The sequence below is a fragment of the Staurois parvus genome, unplaced genomic scaffold (genome assembly GCF_062004578.1).
Source record: "Staurois parvus isolate SC_StPar_1 unplaced genomic scaffold, SC_StPar_1.0 ptg000198l, whole genome shotgun sequence".
Classification (NCBI taxonomy): Eukaryota; Metazoa; Chordata; class Amphibia; order Anura; family Ranidae; genus Staurois; species Staurois parvus.
In genome coordinates this window covers 3,649,944-3,668,236 of record NW_028317994.1, presented here as the reverse complement: position 1 = coordinate 3,668,236, position 18,293 = coordinate 3,649,944, and the positions used below count along the sequence as shown (strand labels likewise).

Here is an 18,293-nt window from a genome sequence, read left to right as displayed (position 1 = left end):
AGACACAAATGATTTTCAGTTATTTTCTGGCTGCTTAGGCGTGTATGCTGCCTGTTGGTGTTTTACAGTCTGTACTGACTGTGATTAGATCCTTGTGTTGCATTTCTGTCACTTGTTTGGGTATCCTGTGTCCTAACCCTCTTATTCACGTGACCTTGTACCTTCCTCATAGGAAAAAAGTTTTTTTTCCCTATAAGGAAGTCACATGGTCAAGTGACAAAACAAGTCAGTAGGGGGAGTTTAACTGCTTGCTGTCCAGCCACTGTGTAAAAACGGCCACACGGTGGCACCCGTGTGCAAAATCGTGTTTTAAAATGTCATTTTGGAAAACAGGTAGGGGGCGTGCGCAAGGCGCGCGCCCGCCCTACACTCCCCGCCGATCGTGGCCGCGAGTGTCAATCATCAGGTCCTGGCCGGTCATTACCCGCCGGGTCCCAGCAATTGCCAGCAAACAGTGACACATTGTTTTCAATGCAGCTCTGCTCCCTGTCAGTTCTTAACACACTGATCCTGAGAGCGGAGTTTAGCTCTCGGGATCAGTGTGTTCCTGTGAAGTACCCACTAGTAAAACACTCCCCTCACACAGTTAACCCTTTGATTGAATAAAAATGTTAACCCCTTCCTCCCCAGTGCCATTAGTACAATGTCAGAGTTTTTTTTTTTCACTGATCACTGTATTGGTGTCACTGGGGATGTCAGTGACCGCAAGTCAGTTCCCCCCAGTGTTAAAATGTCCGCCGCAGTCCTACAGTCCCGCCATAAGTCACTTATCACTGTCATAAATCACTGATCACCGCCATAAGTCGCTGATCGCCACCATTATTATTATATATATAAAAAAAAGTCCCAGTATCTTTCCCGCCATTTGTAGATGCTATAACTTTCACGTAAACCAATTAATTTACACGTATTGGGATTTTTTTTAGCAAAGACACGTCGCAGAATACATTTTGGCCCAAATTTTCTGACAAAATTTGATTTTTACATTTTTTTTACTGGACATGTATTATAGCAAAATATTGTTTTTTTTCTCAAAATTGTCAGCCTTTTTTTTATAGCGTTTATTTGGGTGCGGTGGTGCATGACCGCACAATTGTCAGTTAAAGTAAGATAGCGCCATAACACAAACCGCTTCTGTAACCGCTTCCTTACCACCCTGACAGGGCGGCATGGGTGCACAAAATCACATATATATATATATACATGATTTGTGCTCCCGTGGTTTTCACGCCCCTCCCAGATGGCGTCAGATTGCCCATCAGTACACCAGTCATCACATTTAACCCCTTGACTGCCAGGAACACGCTCATGCACAATAAACCTTCATTGCTAGCAAAGTGTCTGAACGGATCAATATCTTTGATCAGATCAGCACTATACCAGCATTCACATTACTATAGCGTCCCCAAAAATGCAGCGTTAGCGGGATCAGCCCCAGCACCTGACAGCACCTGCATTTAGCCCCTACGCTTATCCCCCCTTCTCCCCCAGCAAGTACAGTGTCAGTAGGTCACTGTCACTTGATACATTGCACACAAAACCGCAGTGTTCGCAGAATCAGGCCTGATCTCTGTTAGCACTTGTCAGTAAATTTTGAGGACTCTCATATGCAGCAGAGTGCCAGTACTAGTGCCTTTTGGTGAACTGGCAAGCACCAGCAGTCTAGTACACCTATCCTTCCAGCCCCAATATCTGTATGCGTTGATTGTGGATCAAAGCAATTTATATGCACAACAATTTATTGCCACCAACCCAAATTCAAACCTTGCCAGATCAGTCCCATGGAAACCCATTACGGTTTCCGGATTTACATTTTTTTTGGGCCTAACCCTCAACATGGGCATTACTAAAAAAATGAATTGCGGTTGTATTGGTCCACAGACCCAATTCATCGTATATGTCGTGTTCTCTGCTGCCATGGCCAGGCATAGATATGAGAGTATAATGTGTTTTATGCATTTCAACGACAATGCACTCTGTCATCCATGGGGTAACCCTGCATTTGACCGGCTACACAAATTTCAGCCCCTCGCAAATCACCTTAACCAAAAATTTGCAGATGTCTATACTCCCCAGCAAAACATCTGCGTTGATGAGTCCCTGAGTAATTTTTCTGGCCGCCTTGCATTCAAACAATTTCTCTCCATCAAGATATGGGGTCAGGATGTAGAAGACCTCTGTGAGAGGACAACAGGCTATGCCTTTAAGTTTCGGATTTACGAGGGAAAAGATAGTCACGTGGAGCCCCCTGGATTCCCAGACTACATGGGGAGTAGTGACAAGATAGCTTGGGACTTGGTGTCATCCTTTGTCCACATGGGGTACTACTTATACGTGGACAATTTTTATTTAAGCGTGCCACTATTTAGACATTTGTTCAATCTTGGAACTGGCGCTTGTGGCAAAGTGTGACCTAATGTGTGCCCACCATTAGATGTGGCTGTATACAGGGTGGTGTATTCTAATGGTGGGCATACCACACACTTTTTCTGGCAGAGATTTCTTCTCTTTTTTTCATTCAGTCCACTAGCTGCCTACAAAAAAAAAGAACATAGCATATATAACCAACAAGGATCAGCGACATACTGGTACATTACTGGACTTTGAATGGTTATACCAGGATGATGCCTACAGCTGCAGGCATCATCCTGGTATTGTTTTTTTCAGCCGGCAATCGGCTTTCATATAAAAGCAATCCTAGTGGCTAATTAGCTGCAGGACTGCTTTTACAAGCAGCGGAGATGATGCCCCCCTCCCCCGCTGCTTTCCACGGCCTTCTCGGGTAGTTCCGCGCCATCAGGGGAACCTGAGAATGCAGCCGTTGTTTCTGCAAGCTGACCATAGAGCTTATTGGAGACCAGAATGGTGCCAATCATCTCTATAGCCTAAGAAATCAGAAGCTATGAGCTCTGATGATGTGCCATTGCCCGAAAGGCCTCAGGAGAAACCAGACAGAGCGTGACATCACTGCCGCCTGGAGCTAGTAGGAAGCCCGGCGGCCATCTTTATTCGGGGTTAGTCTCTGCATACTCTGTAATTTTGTGTATGATACTTTACCCTGTCTTTTTACTGCATTTTGGAATAAATAAATTAAAGCATACTACACTATGGGCACCTGATTTTTGGCTCCTTTATGGAGCTATTAAGCCTGCAGGTCACCCCCAGAGATTTACCATTACCAGAGGAAAAGGAGCCCTGTACTCAGGCTGAGCACCTAATCCATCCTTAAGGGGACCTCTGGATCCAGCAGATTTTTTATCATTTCTCAAGGCTTGATGACTAGGAAGTTCACCTATCTATCCCGCCTACCCACAGTTACCTTGGTAGTTAATATATTATATGCGCATTACCCATGCGCTCCTGGTGAGTGTGCACTTTTACTGTTGGTTGGTGTCACAAGTCTATCTGCTGCTGATTTCCCTATTCTGGGATTTTATATATTTGAACTGTACTAGCAGACTTATTTATACACTTTTACAGGCCATCCTCTTATTGGTCATTTATTTATCATATATTTATTATATTTATATTTAGCACTACACCCATATTTTATTTGTGATAGGTATTGAGGAAGTAAAATGAGGAAGTTACGCACCTTCAGGCTTTCAAAATGGTCATTGGATTTCAGGCCCCTGTATGTGGCAAAACTCCCAAAAAGTCTCACACACGTGGTATCCCCATACTCGGTAGAAGTAGCAGAATGTATTTTGGGGTGTAATTCCACATATACTCATGGTTTGTGTGAGAAATAAATCATTTAAATGACAACTTTGTGTAAAAAAAAAAAAACGTTTTTGTCATTTTTCAGAAACTTGTGGAAAAAAATTAATTATTCCATGGACTCAATATGCCTCTCAGCAGATAGCTTAGGGTGTCTACTTTCCAAAAAGGGGTCATTTAAGGGTGTTTGTACTATCCTGGTATTTTAGCACCTCAAGAAATGTGATGAGCAGTCAGAAAGTAAAAGCTGTGTAAATTCCATTATCCATACCATAGTTAGTAGACGCTATAACTTTCACACAAAGCAATAAATATACACTTACTGGGATTTTTTTAACCAAAAACATGTAGCAGAATACATTTTGGCCTAAATTTATAACTAACTTTGAGTTTACTATATATTTTGTATAGCTGAAAGTAAAAAATATTGTTTTTCTTCAAAATCTTTGGTCTTTTTTTGTTTATAGCGTGAAAATAAAAAACGCACAGGTGATTAAATACTACCGAAAGAAAGCTCTATTTGTGTGAAAAAAGGACGTAAATTTTGTTTGGGTACAGCATTGCATGACTGCGCAATTATCAGTTGAATTAGTGCAGAGCCGAGTAGCAAAAAGAGGCCTGGTCATTAAGGGGGGTAAATCCTCAGGAGTACATGTGGTTAATAGCATCATCACAACAGGAAGTCTGGGAGCTGCTATGTTGCATTCATAGAAGTTTATCCTTAAGGAGGCAATCATTTGTTTTACATTTAAAAAGGCGATTCATCTTGTGCGCTGGATCTTTCCATGCACTTGTTTTTTGTGTATTTGTTAATCTTTTGAGCTTATTAAAGGAGTGGGTGTTTATTTACTACACCATGAGAGTTTGTTTTTTTTTTCTTGGCTTAATGTGCTGTATCTTGAATCTGACCATGGATGGATGAGCTACCTAAGACTGTTGAAAGGATTGCTGCAGATTTTCAATCCAGTGTAGCCTGCAAAAGATCTTATGACCTTACCATATTGATGCGCTGCACTTTTCATTTTTTTAATTTTGTGGTGTGGGACATATGACGCTGCAGGCGTTGCACATATGGTTAATAATTCTACTGTGCGAAGGATGGGCCTGGTGAAATCAGAAGTGCTTTAATAGGAACGGCTGTAATAAGCACAGAAAACTCTTAATGGCATGAGACCAGATATTCATTGTAAGTACGGTCCTCTATACATTACTAAACATTTCCATATACATTAATAAGTATTTCCATATGCATTAATAAACATCTTTAATCACAATACTGAATATCTAGACCTCTGCAGATATGCTATTAACTAGAGATGAGCGAATCGAACTTGGCGAAGTGGAATTCGTTTCGAATATTAGGAAAAATTCGATTTGCGCCGAATCCGAAAATTAGCAAACTTCGGATGCATGAATCGAATTTTCCCCGATCGGCCGATTTTCATCCCTTCTACAGCCGGCAAAAAGTGTCCCTGCAGAGAGCTCCGCTATTTCTGACAGTTCTCTGACAGTTCCTTCACATTTACAGCGGTTGAAACATTGTATCTATTTGTTTCCATTTAGGATACAGATGTTTTTATTCGGAAACAAATAGATACAATGTTTCAACCGCTGTAAATGTGAAGGAACTGTCAGAGAACTGTCAGAAATAGCGGAGCTCTCTGCAGATACACTTTTTGCTGTACTGGAATTCTTCTTATTTTCATCCTACTTCTTCTTCTTCTTCTTTTTCTTCTTCATCCTCATCCTCTTCTTCTTCTTCTTCTTCATCCTCATCCTCTTCTTCTTCTTCTTCTTCATCCTCATCCTCTTCCTCTTCTTCTTCTTCTTCTTCTTTATCCTCATCCTCTTCTTCATCCTCATTCTCTTCTTCTTCATCCTCATCCTCTTCTTCTTCATCATCATCCTCATCATCCTCTTCATCCTCATCCTCCTCTTCTTCTTCTTCTTCATCATCCTCATCCTCTTCTTCTTCCTCACCATCAGCCTCTTCTTCATCCTCATCCTCTTCTTCATCCTCATCCTCTTCTTCTTCTTCTTCTTCTTCCTCATCCTCATCCTCTTCTTCTTCTTCTTCTTCCTCATCCTCATCCTCTTCTTCTTCTTCATCATCCTCATCCTCTTCTTCTTCTTTATCCTCATCTTCTTCTTCTTCTTCTTCATCCTCATCCTCTTCTTCTTCTTCTTCTTCTTCTTCTTCCTCATCCTCATCCTCTTCTTCTTCATCCTCATCCTCTTCTTCTTCCTCATCCTCATCCTCTTCTTCTTCTTCTTCTTCATCATCCTCATCTTCTTCTTCTTCTTCTTCATCCTCATCCTCTTCTTCTTATTCATCCTCATCCTCATCCTATTCTTCTTCTTCTTCTTCTTCTTCTTCATCCTCATCTTCTTCTTCTTCATCCTCATCCTCTTCTTCTTCTTCTTCTTCTTCTTCTTCATCCTCATCCTCTTCTTCTTCTTCTTCTTCTACTTCTTCTTCTTCCTCATCCTCATCCTCTTCCTCTTCTTCTTCATCATCCTCTTCTTCTTCTTCTTCATCCTCATCCTCATCCTCTTCTTCTTCTTCTTCTTCTTCTTCATCCTCATCCTCTTCTTCTTCTTCTTCCTCATCCTCATCCTCTTCTTCTTCTTCTTCTTCATCCTCATCCTCTTCTTCTTCATCCTCATCTTCTTCTTCTTCATCATCCTCATCTTCTTCTTCTTCTTCATCCTCATCCTCTTCTTCTTCTTCTTCTTCTTCTTCATCCCCATCCTCTTCTTCTTCTTCTTCTTCCTCATCCTCATCCTCTTCTTCTTCTTCTTCTTCATCCTCATCCTCTTCTTCTTCTTCTTCATCCTCATCTTCTTCTTCTTCTTCTTCTTCATCCTCATCCTATTCTTCTTCTTCTTCTTCTTCTTCTTCTTCTTCATCCTCATCCTCATCCTCTTCTTCTTCTTCTTCTTCTTCATCCTCATCCTCTTCTTCTTCCTCCTCATCCTCTTCTTCTTCATCATCCTTATCCTCATCCTCTTCTTCTTCTTCTTCTTCTTCTTCCTCATCCTCTTCTTCTTCTTCTTCATCCTCATCCTCATCCTCTTCTTCTTCTTCTTCTTCTTCTTCTTCTTCTTCTTCATCACCCTCATCTTCTTCATCCTCATCCTCTTCTTCTTCTTCTTCTTCATCCTCATCCTCTTCTTCTTCTTCTTCTTCCTCATCCTCTTCTTCTTCTTCTTCTTCTTCATCCTCATCCTCTTCTTCTTCTTCTTCTTCGTCCTCATCTTCTTCTTCTTCTTCATCCTCATCCTCTTCTTCTTCTTCTTCTTCATCCTCATCCTCTTCTTCTTCAATTGAAGCTGCTTCTGCTCCGCCACTCTGCCATTGGACTCTTGATAGTCGTCTCCCCACACTGCTGCTGGGGGGACTTTTTAACATAGGCCTCTGTATGGCCTTCAATTTAAGCTGCTTACGCTTCGCCACTCTGCCATGGGACCCTGTACCGCCTCCTCATGCTGCTGCCAGGTCCAGAGTGTGTCATGGGTCCCTGTATGGCCTCCCATTGCTGCTGTCTCCATCGCCACACTCTGCCATGTGCCACTTTCAGGTCTCCTCACACTGCTGGTTTCCATTTGTCATAGGGTGCTGTATGGCCTCCCATTGCTGCTGCCTCCACCGCCACACTGTGGCTCCACACTCTGGTTTTGGCCCCGTGACTGCCCAAATGAGTGAAGTGTGCGGTGATTCTAAGATCGACGGCACTCATCTGCATGTCATACTGACTGACAGTATTATTTCTCTTCCCCAGCAGACTCCAAGGGCATTTAAATTAAAGGTACAGTGTTCTGCACTAATATAAAGGCTCTCTGAAGCCTAGAAACCCTTTTAATAAGTTAAATTCGCAGCGAATAAATTCGCATCGAATCAAATTTATTCCGCAAATTCGGCGAATCAGCCAAATCGAATTTTTGAATAATTCGCTCATCTCTACTATTAACGTATTCTGCATAACAATAGTGTATTACAATAGAGAAATCACATTCCCTGTATCTTTGCGCCAAATCGCATACCTGCAATATATATTCACATTCATGCTGCGAGTAGTCTGATTGCTTAATAGTAGCAGTGACATTTACTGACCACCAGGGCACATGTTAAGTCATTTTGTCCTATTTATCATGTTAAACAGCCTCCTGTTTACCTGTAATGAACACAGAAAACTCTTAATGGCTTGTTAACTGTAATCACGGTCCTGCCAGAAAAAAAGTGTCAGACTTTCAGTTCCCCCTTCTATGTCCTTCTATTATAAACAGGATGTAGTTCTGCCATCTTGTGGTGATACAATAAAAATGCAGTCACTAGTATCTTCTATTGACAAAGATAGATTACTGTTTTGTTTTTTTTATAAATATTTATTGATTTTCAACCAAATTCATTTTACAATCATTTTCTCCGATTAAAAAACAAAACGAAACAATATAATTTTACTACAATGCTAATCTCCCTAAAATATCTCTATTCCCCCCCACTTCCCATCTCCCCCCCTCCCCTCCCATCCAACCACTCTGCGTTTTTCCCACCTCCTCTCTATAAAAAGCAATCAAAGTATATCTAAAAGGATATTATATCTTCATACATTTCACCTTCACTTTAAAATCTTCCCATTTTCTCCATTTTACATAATATGTCCCCATCTTATCTACATGCATATAATAAAGTTTCTCCATCTCACAAATCTGATTCACTCTAGCTACCCATTCCTCTTCCATCGGCACTTCCTGTTTTCACCAAAACCTGGGTATCAGACTCTTCGCTGCACTTAAAAAATACCATATACCCGAATCCTTATACACTTTCACTGATAACTCTGTATTGTGGAAAAGACAAACATCTGGGTCTAATCTAATATTAATTTCAGTGATCCTCCCCACTAAGTGAACTATTTTCTTCCAAAATATTTGTATTTTTGAGCATTTCCACCATATATGATACAGCGTGCCTATCTCTCCACAACCCCTCCAACACAATGGTGAAATCACCCCATTAATTTTATGTTCAACGTTCAGTGTAATGTGCCATCTTATCAAACACTTGTAATGTATTTCCACCTCTCGCATACTAATATTTTCTTGAATTAATCTATATATTTTCTTCTGCTTCCCCTCATCTATTTCCACCCCTAAATCTCTTTCCCATTTCCCTATATACATCGGTTTTGTGCTAGTGTCTAAATCAGTGAAAGTCTTATATATTTTAGCAATTCCATGTTTCTCATCTCCCCGTGATTCTATCAACCTTTCAAATGGATTCCAATCCTTTCTAGTTCTCAAAGGTTTTGGGAGTCTCCCAACAAAGTGCTTCAATTGGTGATATCGCCACTCATCTATCCTACTGAAAACCTCTCCTTTTTTCTTTTCCAACTCTTTAAATGATCCCAATTCCTCCCACACCATTATATCTCTCAATTGCGCATCTTCCTTTATAATCCATTTTCCTGTAATACCCTCCGTACCTGGGGCGAAAAACTCTGTTCCTTAGTGGCATTAATAGTGAATTAAAAACCCACCCCTTCTGTCTGTGCAATATATCCCAAACTCTTAAAACATTTAAAGTGTACAAACTTGTGTTAGCATCCAATCCCCTATATTGTGCGGGCACCCATATAATCCTACTTAGATTCGTTCCACTCAGTGTATTGTCGATTTTGACCCAACTTTTCCCTGGATTGTGCGTCCAATCAAAAATTCTCACCATTATTACAGATTTATGATATCTCTTAAAGTCTGGTACTCCCAAACCACCCCTCTCTTTATTTCTACTCAATGTTTCATAACATATTCTAGGTTTTTTGTTCCTCCATATATATCTTGTTATCATTTTTTTAAGTTCTTTAAAATATACCTCTGGAAGTTTGATTGGAACCATTTGAAATTTTTATAAGACTTTGGGTACAATTACCATTTTTATCAGATTTATGCGCCCTATCCAAGACGGGTTTCCACCCCCTAATCTCTTTAATTCCTCTTTAGTCTCGTCCAATAGTGAAATATAATTTAACTTATACAAATTCTTATACGAAGCAGAAAGTTTTACCCCTAGATACTTTAATTCTTTTTCTTTCCATATGAAGGGAAATTCTTCTTGTATCTTTTCTTTTTCACTATTTGTAAGATTTATGTTTAAGATCTCAGTTTTTGTCAGGTTAATTTTTAAGTTTGATAACTCCCCAAATTCCTTCAATATCCTCATTAAATTTGGGAGTGTTATCCTAGGATTTCCCACATAGAACATCAAATCATCTGCATAGGCCGGTGCTTTATGTTCTCTATCTCCTATCTGTATTCCCTTTATATCTATGTTCTTCCTTATTGTAGACAGCAAAGGCTCCAAAGATAAAACATACAACAATGGGGACAATGGACATCCCTGTCTTGTTCCATTTGACATCCCGAAAAACTCTGACCTTTCTCCATTAACCACAATAGCTGCTGAAGGCCTCCAATATAACTTTCCAATCCACTCTCTCATTCTAACTCCCAGCCCTAGCGCTTCCAAGGTGTCCATCATAAATCCCCAGTTCACTCTATAAAATGCTTTCTCGGCGTCAATTGACAGCAAGACCACTGGGGTTTTCCCTTTTCTACTTTTTTGAATAAGCAAAAATGATCCCAACCCATTATCTCTACCTTCTCTCCCTGGGACAAACCCCACCTGATCCCTGTGTATCCAATCAGGCATTAAATCCTTCAACCTATTTGCCAATACCTTTGCGTATAATTTAGTATCTGTCAAGGTCCTACCTTTTCCCAGAGGTTATGCTGCTCCATGTGCTGGCATCCATCTTGGGTTTCTGCAGAGCATGGTGGGAGTCTTTTATGCCTTCAGGCCTCTGCGGTCCATCCCCCAGAGGGGTGTGGTTGATCACATATAAGCCTGTTGTCCGCACGTGCTCCTTGCATTCGTGTCTTTTATGTTCGTGTTGCAACAAGCTCTGTTTCTACTCTCGTGGCTCTCCTGGAAACTGACTCGGCTTTTGACTAGACTATTCTCTGCGTTATCCATTTATCTGACCTCCCGTTGCTGAACCCGGCTTGTGACCTGTTATTCTTGTCTACCATTCTGTACTGTCTGTCCCATTGTTATCGACCCGGCCTGCCCGACTACGCTATTGTCTTATCTGGTTCCTATCAGCTACACGCCATTGGCGGCGGCCATTACCGCAGCTAGAGTGTCTTGGGGGCCGCGACCTGGTCCCTGGCTGCGTCAAGTCCATCCCCACCATCAGGGGCCCTGGTGAAGGGCAGCCTGGGACTTAGACTGCGCACCCTGAGGAACTCCGGTCTGTGGGTGGTGGTTGTCGTCAGTCGGTGCGTGACCCTTCCATTAGACCTGCCTGTCTGTTCCACAGCTCCTGCCCTGACAGTATCTACATTCAACAATGAAATTGGTCTATAGCTTGAACACTGGGAGGCATCCTTATCTTCCTTATGAATTAAGACTACATTAGCTTGTAAGGATTCTCGCCTCATTTCCATTTCACCCCCCAGGGCGTTCATATATATCTTCAGTTTGGGTATTAACAATTCTTTATATTTTTTATAGTATCTCACAGTATACCCATCTGGCCCCGGACTTTTCCCCACCATAGTACTGTTTAATGCTATTTTTATTTCTTCTTGTGTGATTTCTGATTCTAGGGAATCCAATTGTACTTTGCTCAGTTTTGGTAAACCTGCATCTTTTAAGTCCTTCTTTTTTCACTTTTTTCACTATTTACTGTTTCAGCATTATTTAAAGTATCTTGGGAGATGATATTATACAGCTTACTACAATATTCCTTAAATACTCTAGCAATATCTTTAGTTGAGTGAACCAATTCACCCTTGGGGTTTCTTATTTTTTCTATGTAATTCCTATTTGTCTTTTTCCTTAAGGCTCTCATTAAGTACGTCCTCGGCCTACATCCCCATCTATACCTTTTGCTTATTACTTTATTGAAGACTCTCCTTTTTTCCTCTTCCATCAAGGTCTCTAGCTCTTCTTTCTTTTTTATTACCTTCTGCATTATCTCTTTAGATATTTTACTTTTATGCACCCGTTCAAGATCAAATATTTCCGTTAGAAGTCCACTAATTTTTTCCCCCCTTTCTTTTTTCTTTTTTGCCCCCGTTGCAATGAGTAACCCTCTAATGTAAGCCTTATGGGCCTCCCACACTGTAGCCACCGACACATCTCCTGTATCATTCTCCTCAAAAAATCGTTTGATTTCCACCTCGATCCTCTGATCAATCTCATGATCCAGAAGAAGTGCCTCATTCATCTTCCAAACTAAGCCTCCCTTCACCTCTCTTCCCCATCTTGATTTCAGTGTGACAGGGGCATGATCTGATAAAGACATTACTTCTATTTTTACTTCTCCTACAAACTCTATGAATCAATGTTCCATCAGTATATAGTCCAATCTAGAGTATGTCTCATGTGCGTGTGAGAAGAAGGTATAGTCTCTGTCTTTCATGTTCCTAATTCTCCATATATCCACCAATTGGCACTCATGTATCAACTTCTTTAATAATCTCAGAGACCTACTCTCCTCCCTCTGAACAGAAGAGGTTGTATCCATCCGCATGTCCATAAAGACATTAAAATCTCCAGCCACTATCAGACAGCCTTTTTTAAAATCCATAAATTTTTTCAATACTCCCTTCAAAAATATCTCCGGCTTCTTATTTGCCATTGTGCACTCAATTTCTTGCAATTTGCCCTTCAGAAACAGAAATCTTCCCTCAGGATCCATCATTCTATTCTCCAACTCAAACCTTATATTCTTTGCGTACCCTATAGCTACCCCCTTTGCTCTTTTAATTGGTGAATCTGCATAGTACCATTACGGGTAATGTCTAGTATTCAGCCTAACATTTGACTCTAGGTGTGTCTCCTGTAAAAAAAAACACTGAAGATGTTCTGTGTTGCAACTCTCTAAACAACCTAAATCTCTTCCCAGGACAGTACAACCCATTTACATTGTAAGTTACAAACTGCACTTCTTCCATATTACTCTTCTCCTCCAACTCTTTCTCTCTTCTCCCGCTACTCTCATAGCTCCTTCCAGCCCGTAGAATGTTAACCCTAATAGCCCCCTCCCTCTCCTCTCCCTCCCACCCACCCCCACCCCCTCCCATCCTCCTCACGACCCCTTTTTAGGCTTAAAGTTTGCCTACTAATCATTTGTGGGCCAAAACCCACCTTTGATTTAAGACCTTGGGGTTGAACTCTATCCATGTACGGCTCTCCTTTTCCCAGCCCCGCCCCATCCCCTTTTCTATCTAATTCAATAATTTCTCACAGACATTTAAAAATGAAAACAGCATTCGAACAGAGAAATCATAAAGAGAGAGAGAGAAGGGAGGGAGGAGAGAGGAGAGAAAAAAAACCCTCACTCTCCTCCGTTCCCTTCCCTACTTTCCCCCTCTTACTAGCTGCCAATCCTCTTTCCCTATAGCCCCTGTATCTCCTTCTTCTTCTTCCCACCCTGGTAACTTTATTCTCTGTAAGTCAAGTCTATCACAAAAGTCTCTTAAGTCCTCAGGAAATCTCAGAATAGCCGTGAGTCCATTTTTCCATCCGATTAAGCTCGCCTGGGCACCCCATCTATAATGCACATTCTGTTTTCCCATCTGATCTACCAGTGGTTTTAAAGATCTCTTTCTCAATAATGTCTCCGGTGCTAAGTCTGCAAAAATTTGAATGTTTATTTCTTCATACTTGATACTTGTTCTTCCCTTGATTTTCTTCCAAATCTCTTCTTTATCACTCAGCCTATGAAATTGGATAATTATATCTCTCGATCTTTCTCTAGCATTTTCTTGTTGAACTTTTCCTATTCTGAATGCACCGTCCAATTTAAACATTTCTGAAATAGATCTGTCTACTATGAAGTTTAAGATTTTACTCATTAACCCATTCAAGTCCTCTCCCTGTGAACTCTCTGGGACTCCTCGTATCCTGAGATTATTCCTTCTATCCCTATTTTCTTGAGCCTCTATTTTATAAAGCAATTTTTTTTTATCTTTCCTGATTTCCAATGTCCGTTTTTTAAGTTCTGAGATATCTTGGGCATGATTTTTAAGTTTTTCCTCCGTTTCTTCCACTCTGCATAACAATTGCCCAAAATCACTCCGTATTGTTGCTATTTCTTGCTTTATTGACTGTTCCAAGTTTTTAAACATTTCTGCCATCTCTTTCTTATTCGGCACTTGCAATTCCCTTTCAAATTCTCTCCCCTCCATATTTTCTATCATATGTTGACTGCCATTGTGTCAGGGAGTGAGGAGCCAGACACACAAGGAGGTGCAATTAACTACATGCCGCCGAGCCACTGTACATATATGGCGGCAGGGCGACACTCGCAGGCAAAACCACGTTTTAAAACGTGTGTTTTGTAAAGAAATAGGGGGCGCGCGCGAGGCGTGCCACCGCCCTATCTGTCCCGCGGATCACCGCCACAGATGTCAGTCGCCGGGTCACAGCCGCTCCTTAGCGGCTATGTCCCGGCGATCGGCAGCAAGCAGTGACAGATAGCACAGCTGCAGTAGCTGTGCTGTCTGTCACTTCCCTGTCAGCTCGAGGATGAGCTGATCGAGAAAGAACAGTTTCTCTTTCTCGATCAGCCTTGCCCCGCCCAGTACACACCCCCGCCCCCTAGTAAAACACTCCCCTCACTCCTATAACCCTTCCCTGCAAAATAAAGTTAACCCCTTCCTCCCCATTGCCATTAGTACAGTGTCCGTTTTTTTTTTTTTGCACTGATCACTGTATTAGTGTTTTTGGGGATGTCAGTGACCCCAAGTCAGTACCCCCCAATGTCAGAATGTCCACCGCAGTCCCGCAGTCCCGCCATAAGTCGCTGGTCGCTGCCATAAGTCCCTGATCGCCGCCATTATTAGTATAAAAAAAACCCTAAAAATCCCAGTATCTTTCCCGCCATTTGTAAACGCTATAACTTTCACGTAAACCAATTAATTTACACGTATTGGGTTTTTTTTTTAGCAAAGACATGTCGCAGAATGCATTTTGGCAGAAATGTATGACTGGACATGTTTTATAGCAAAAAGTCCAAAATATTGTTTTTTTTCCTCAAAATTGTCAGCCTTTTTTTTAATAGCGCAAAAAATAAAAACCGCACAGGCGATCAAATACCACTGAAAGAAAGCTCAATTTGTGGGGAAAAAAAGGATGTAGATTTCATTTATGTACCATATTGCATGACCGCGCAATTGTCCGTTAAACTAGCGCAGCGTTGTATAGCAGAAAAATGGCGTAAACTGCAGTATTTATACCATAGTTTGTAGACGCTATAACTTCCACACAAAGCAATCAATATACACTTATTGGGATTTTTTTTACCAAAAACATGTAGCAGAATACATTTTGGCCTAAATTTATAACCAACTTTGAGTTTACTATATATTTTTTATAGCTGAAAATAAAAAATATTGTTTTTCTTCAAAATTTTTGGCCTTTTTTTGTTTATAGCGTGAAAAATAAAAAGCGCACAGGTGTTCAAATTACACTGAAAGAAAGCTCTATTTGTGTGAAAAATAGGACGTAAATTTCGTTTGGGTTCAGCATTGCATGACCATGCAATTATCAGTTGAATTAGTGCAGCACCAAGTAGCAAAAAGAGGCCTGGTCATTAAGGGGGGTAAATCCTCTGGAGCTCAAGTGGTTAAAGGTAGGTTTATTAATAAAAAAATAAGACAAGAGTCTATGCAAGTCCAACAGTGGAAATTTTAGCCAAAGCCGGGGTCAAGAGCCAGGAAAAATCGTCGCCAAAGCCTGGATCAGGAGCCAGGAAGAATCGTCGCCAGAGCCGGGATCAGGAGCCAGGAAGAATGGTCGCCAGAGCCGGGGTCAGAAGTCAGGAGGAATCTTAGCCAAAGACGAGTCGGTATCCAGGAAAGCAATGAGTAGCTAAACAGGAGCTTGCTGTTGTGCAACAGACAGGACACGAATGCAATGGACAGCCACAAACAGCAGACTTATATGTGATAAGCTGCCACCTCCTGAGGGAGGAGCCGCAGAGGGCTAAAAGCATAAAGGATCCCACCATGCTTTGCAGACACCTAAGATGGATGCCAGCACATGGAGCAGCACAAGGTCTGAGGAAAGGTAGGACCTTGACAGTACCTCCTTCTCATGGTCCCCTCCGCCTCCGCAGCTCAACATAAGGCTTCTGTGGAAAGCGGGCGTGAAAAGCGCGGAGGAGGGCAGGAGCATGAACATCCACGGAATGAATGCTCCTCGGGACCATAACCACGCCAATGGACCAGGAACTTCACCCGAACGCGGACCAACCAAGAGTCCAGTATGCGGCTCACCTCATACTCCTCACGACCTGGATAGGATGAGGCCGAGGCGGAGAGGCAGTAAAGTGATTACAGACCAGAGGCTTCAACAGGGATACGTGGAAGACATTGGAGATACGCATCCCAGGAGGAAGAGCAAGGGCATAGGCAACCGGGTTCACCCTGCGGAGGATGCGGAAAGGACCAACAAAACGGGGAGCCAGTTTTGGTGCGGGCACACAAAGATTGAGGTTACGAGTGGACCAACCGAGAGTCCAGTATGCGGCTCACCTCATACTCCTCACGACCTGGATAGGATGAGGCCGAGGCGGAGAGGCAGTAAAGCGATTACAGACCAGAGGCTTCAACAGGGATACGTGGAAGACATTGGAGATACGCATCCCAGGAGAAAGAGCAAGGGCATAGGCAACCGGGTTCACCCTGCGAAGGATGCGGAAAGGACCAACAAAACAGGGAGCCAGTTTCGGTGCGGGCACACGAAGATTGAGGTTACGAGTGGACAACCACACCCGATCTCCGACCTGGTATGAAGGAGCGGGCAACCGTCTACAATCAGCCTGGAGCTTCTGGCGCTGAGCTGAGTCCTTCAAGGACCTCTGGATCTGCCCCCACGAGGAACTCAGGGCAGCAAGATGGTTATCCACAGCCAGAATGTCCTGTGGTGAGAACAACTCAGGCAATACAGCGGGTTGGAACCCATAGTTGGCCATGAAGGGAGACATCCCGGGGGAGGAGTTGACAGCCGAGTTCCTGGCAAACTCTGCCCATGGCAGGAGATCGACCCAATTGTCTTGATGGTCAGAGATATAGCAGCGAAGGAATTGTTCCAGGGCCTGGTTGGAACGCTCCGCAGCCCCATTGGACTGCGGGTGGTAGGCCGAAGAGAAGGAGAGCTTGTTACCCAACTGGGAGCAGAAGGCGCGCCAGAACCTTGACACAAACTGGCTCCCACAGTCCGAGACAATCACTATAGGCAACCCATGCAAGCGAAAGATCTCCCTGGCAAAACCGTAGCCAGTTCTTGCGCAGTCAGCAATTTCTTGAATGGAACACAATGGAACATCTTGGAGAAACGATCAATGACCATAAGAATGATTGTATGGCCTCGAGACGCAGGGAGGTCTACAATAAAATCCATGCCCAGGTGTGACCAGGGACGCTCCCCATTGGGAATGGGTTGCAGAAGGCCCAATGGAAGATGCCGAGGAGATTTATTCTGAGCACAGACAAAACATGCCGCTACATATGAGGCGATGTCGGAATGGAGAGATGGCCACCAGAATAAACGAGAAATGACCCAGGACAACTGGTTCCTCCCTGGATGACCGGCGGTCTTGGATTTATGGTAGGTACACATCAAGCGGATGCGCAATCCCTCAGGTACGAAACATACGAGTGTCCATTGCACATCCCTTTTGTATACCCTGTGATGACTATCTTTCCCAATGTCCACTAACTACTAACCAAATCATTTAATCTCTCAAGTCTCTACCGAGAGACATAACATAACAAGTTGTATAAAAAAATTATATTTTGTGTTACATATCCTTTGACCACTCAATAAATATGGCACTCAATAAAGAACATAGACACAAAACACATGCTCACAATATGCAACTGTGACATTTTATAAGGCAAAAGAGTAAAAAAGAGTAAAAAAAAAGTGAACAAATCATTTTAAAAATAAAGTACAAAGAAACTTCCCAAAAATAAGGAAACTATCAAAATTTGTGCTTTTCAGGTAGCATTAAAGTCCATTAGTAATTGATTATTTTCTAATCCTACTTGATAAAGAGATCTAAAAGGCCATACTTTCAAAGATAATACAGATGTTTTAATTAGAAACATTCTGCCTAGTTAGTTATTTTACTTATGAGTACAAGAAAAGATCTGAAAATTGTGACCTGTAAGAACAGCATAGGAATAATACATTGCTCAAAAAAATGAAAGGAACACTTTTTAATCGGTTTATAGCATCAACTCATTTAAACTCCTGTGATATTGATCTGGTCAGTTAAGTAGCAGAGGGGGTTGTTAAACAGTTTCAGCTGCTTTGGTGTTAATGAAATTAACAACAGATACACTAGATGGGCAACAATGAGACCCCCCAAAACAGGAATGGTTTTACAGGTGGAGGCCACTGACATTTTTTTCCCTACTCATCTTTTCTGACTGTGTTTCACTAGTTTTGCATTTGGCTAGGGTCAGTGTCACTACTGGTAGCATGAGGCGAA

At 42.1% G+C, this 18,293-nt stretch overlaps 1 protein-coding gene across 10 annotated transcripts in view; it reads left to right on the top strand.

The window, feature by feature from the left end:
• LINGO2 (leucine rich repeat and Ig domain containing 2) overlaps nt 1–18,293 on the top strand; it is a 2,046,252-nt gene that overhangs the window by 1,052,928 nt on the left and 975,031 nt on the right. The window lies entirely within an intron of this gene.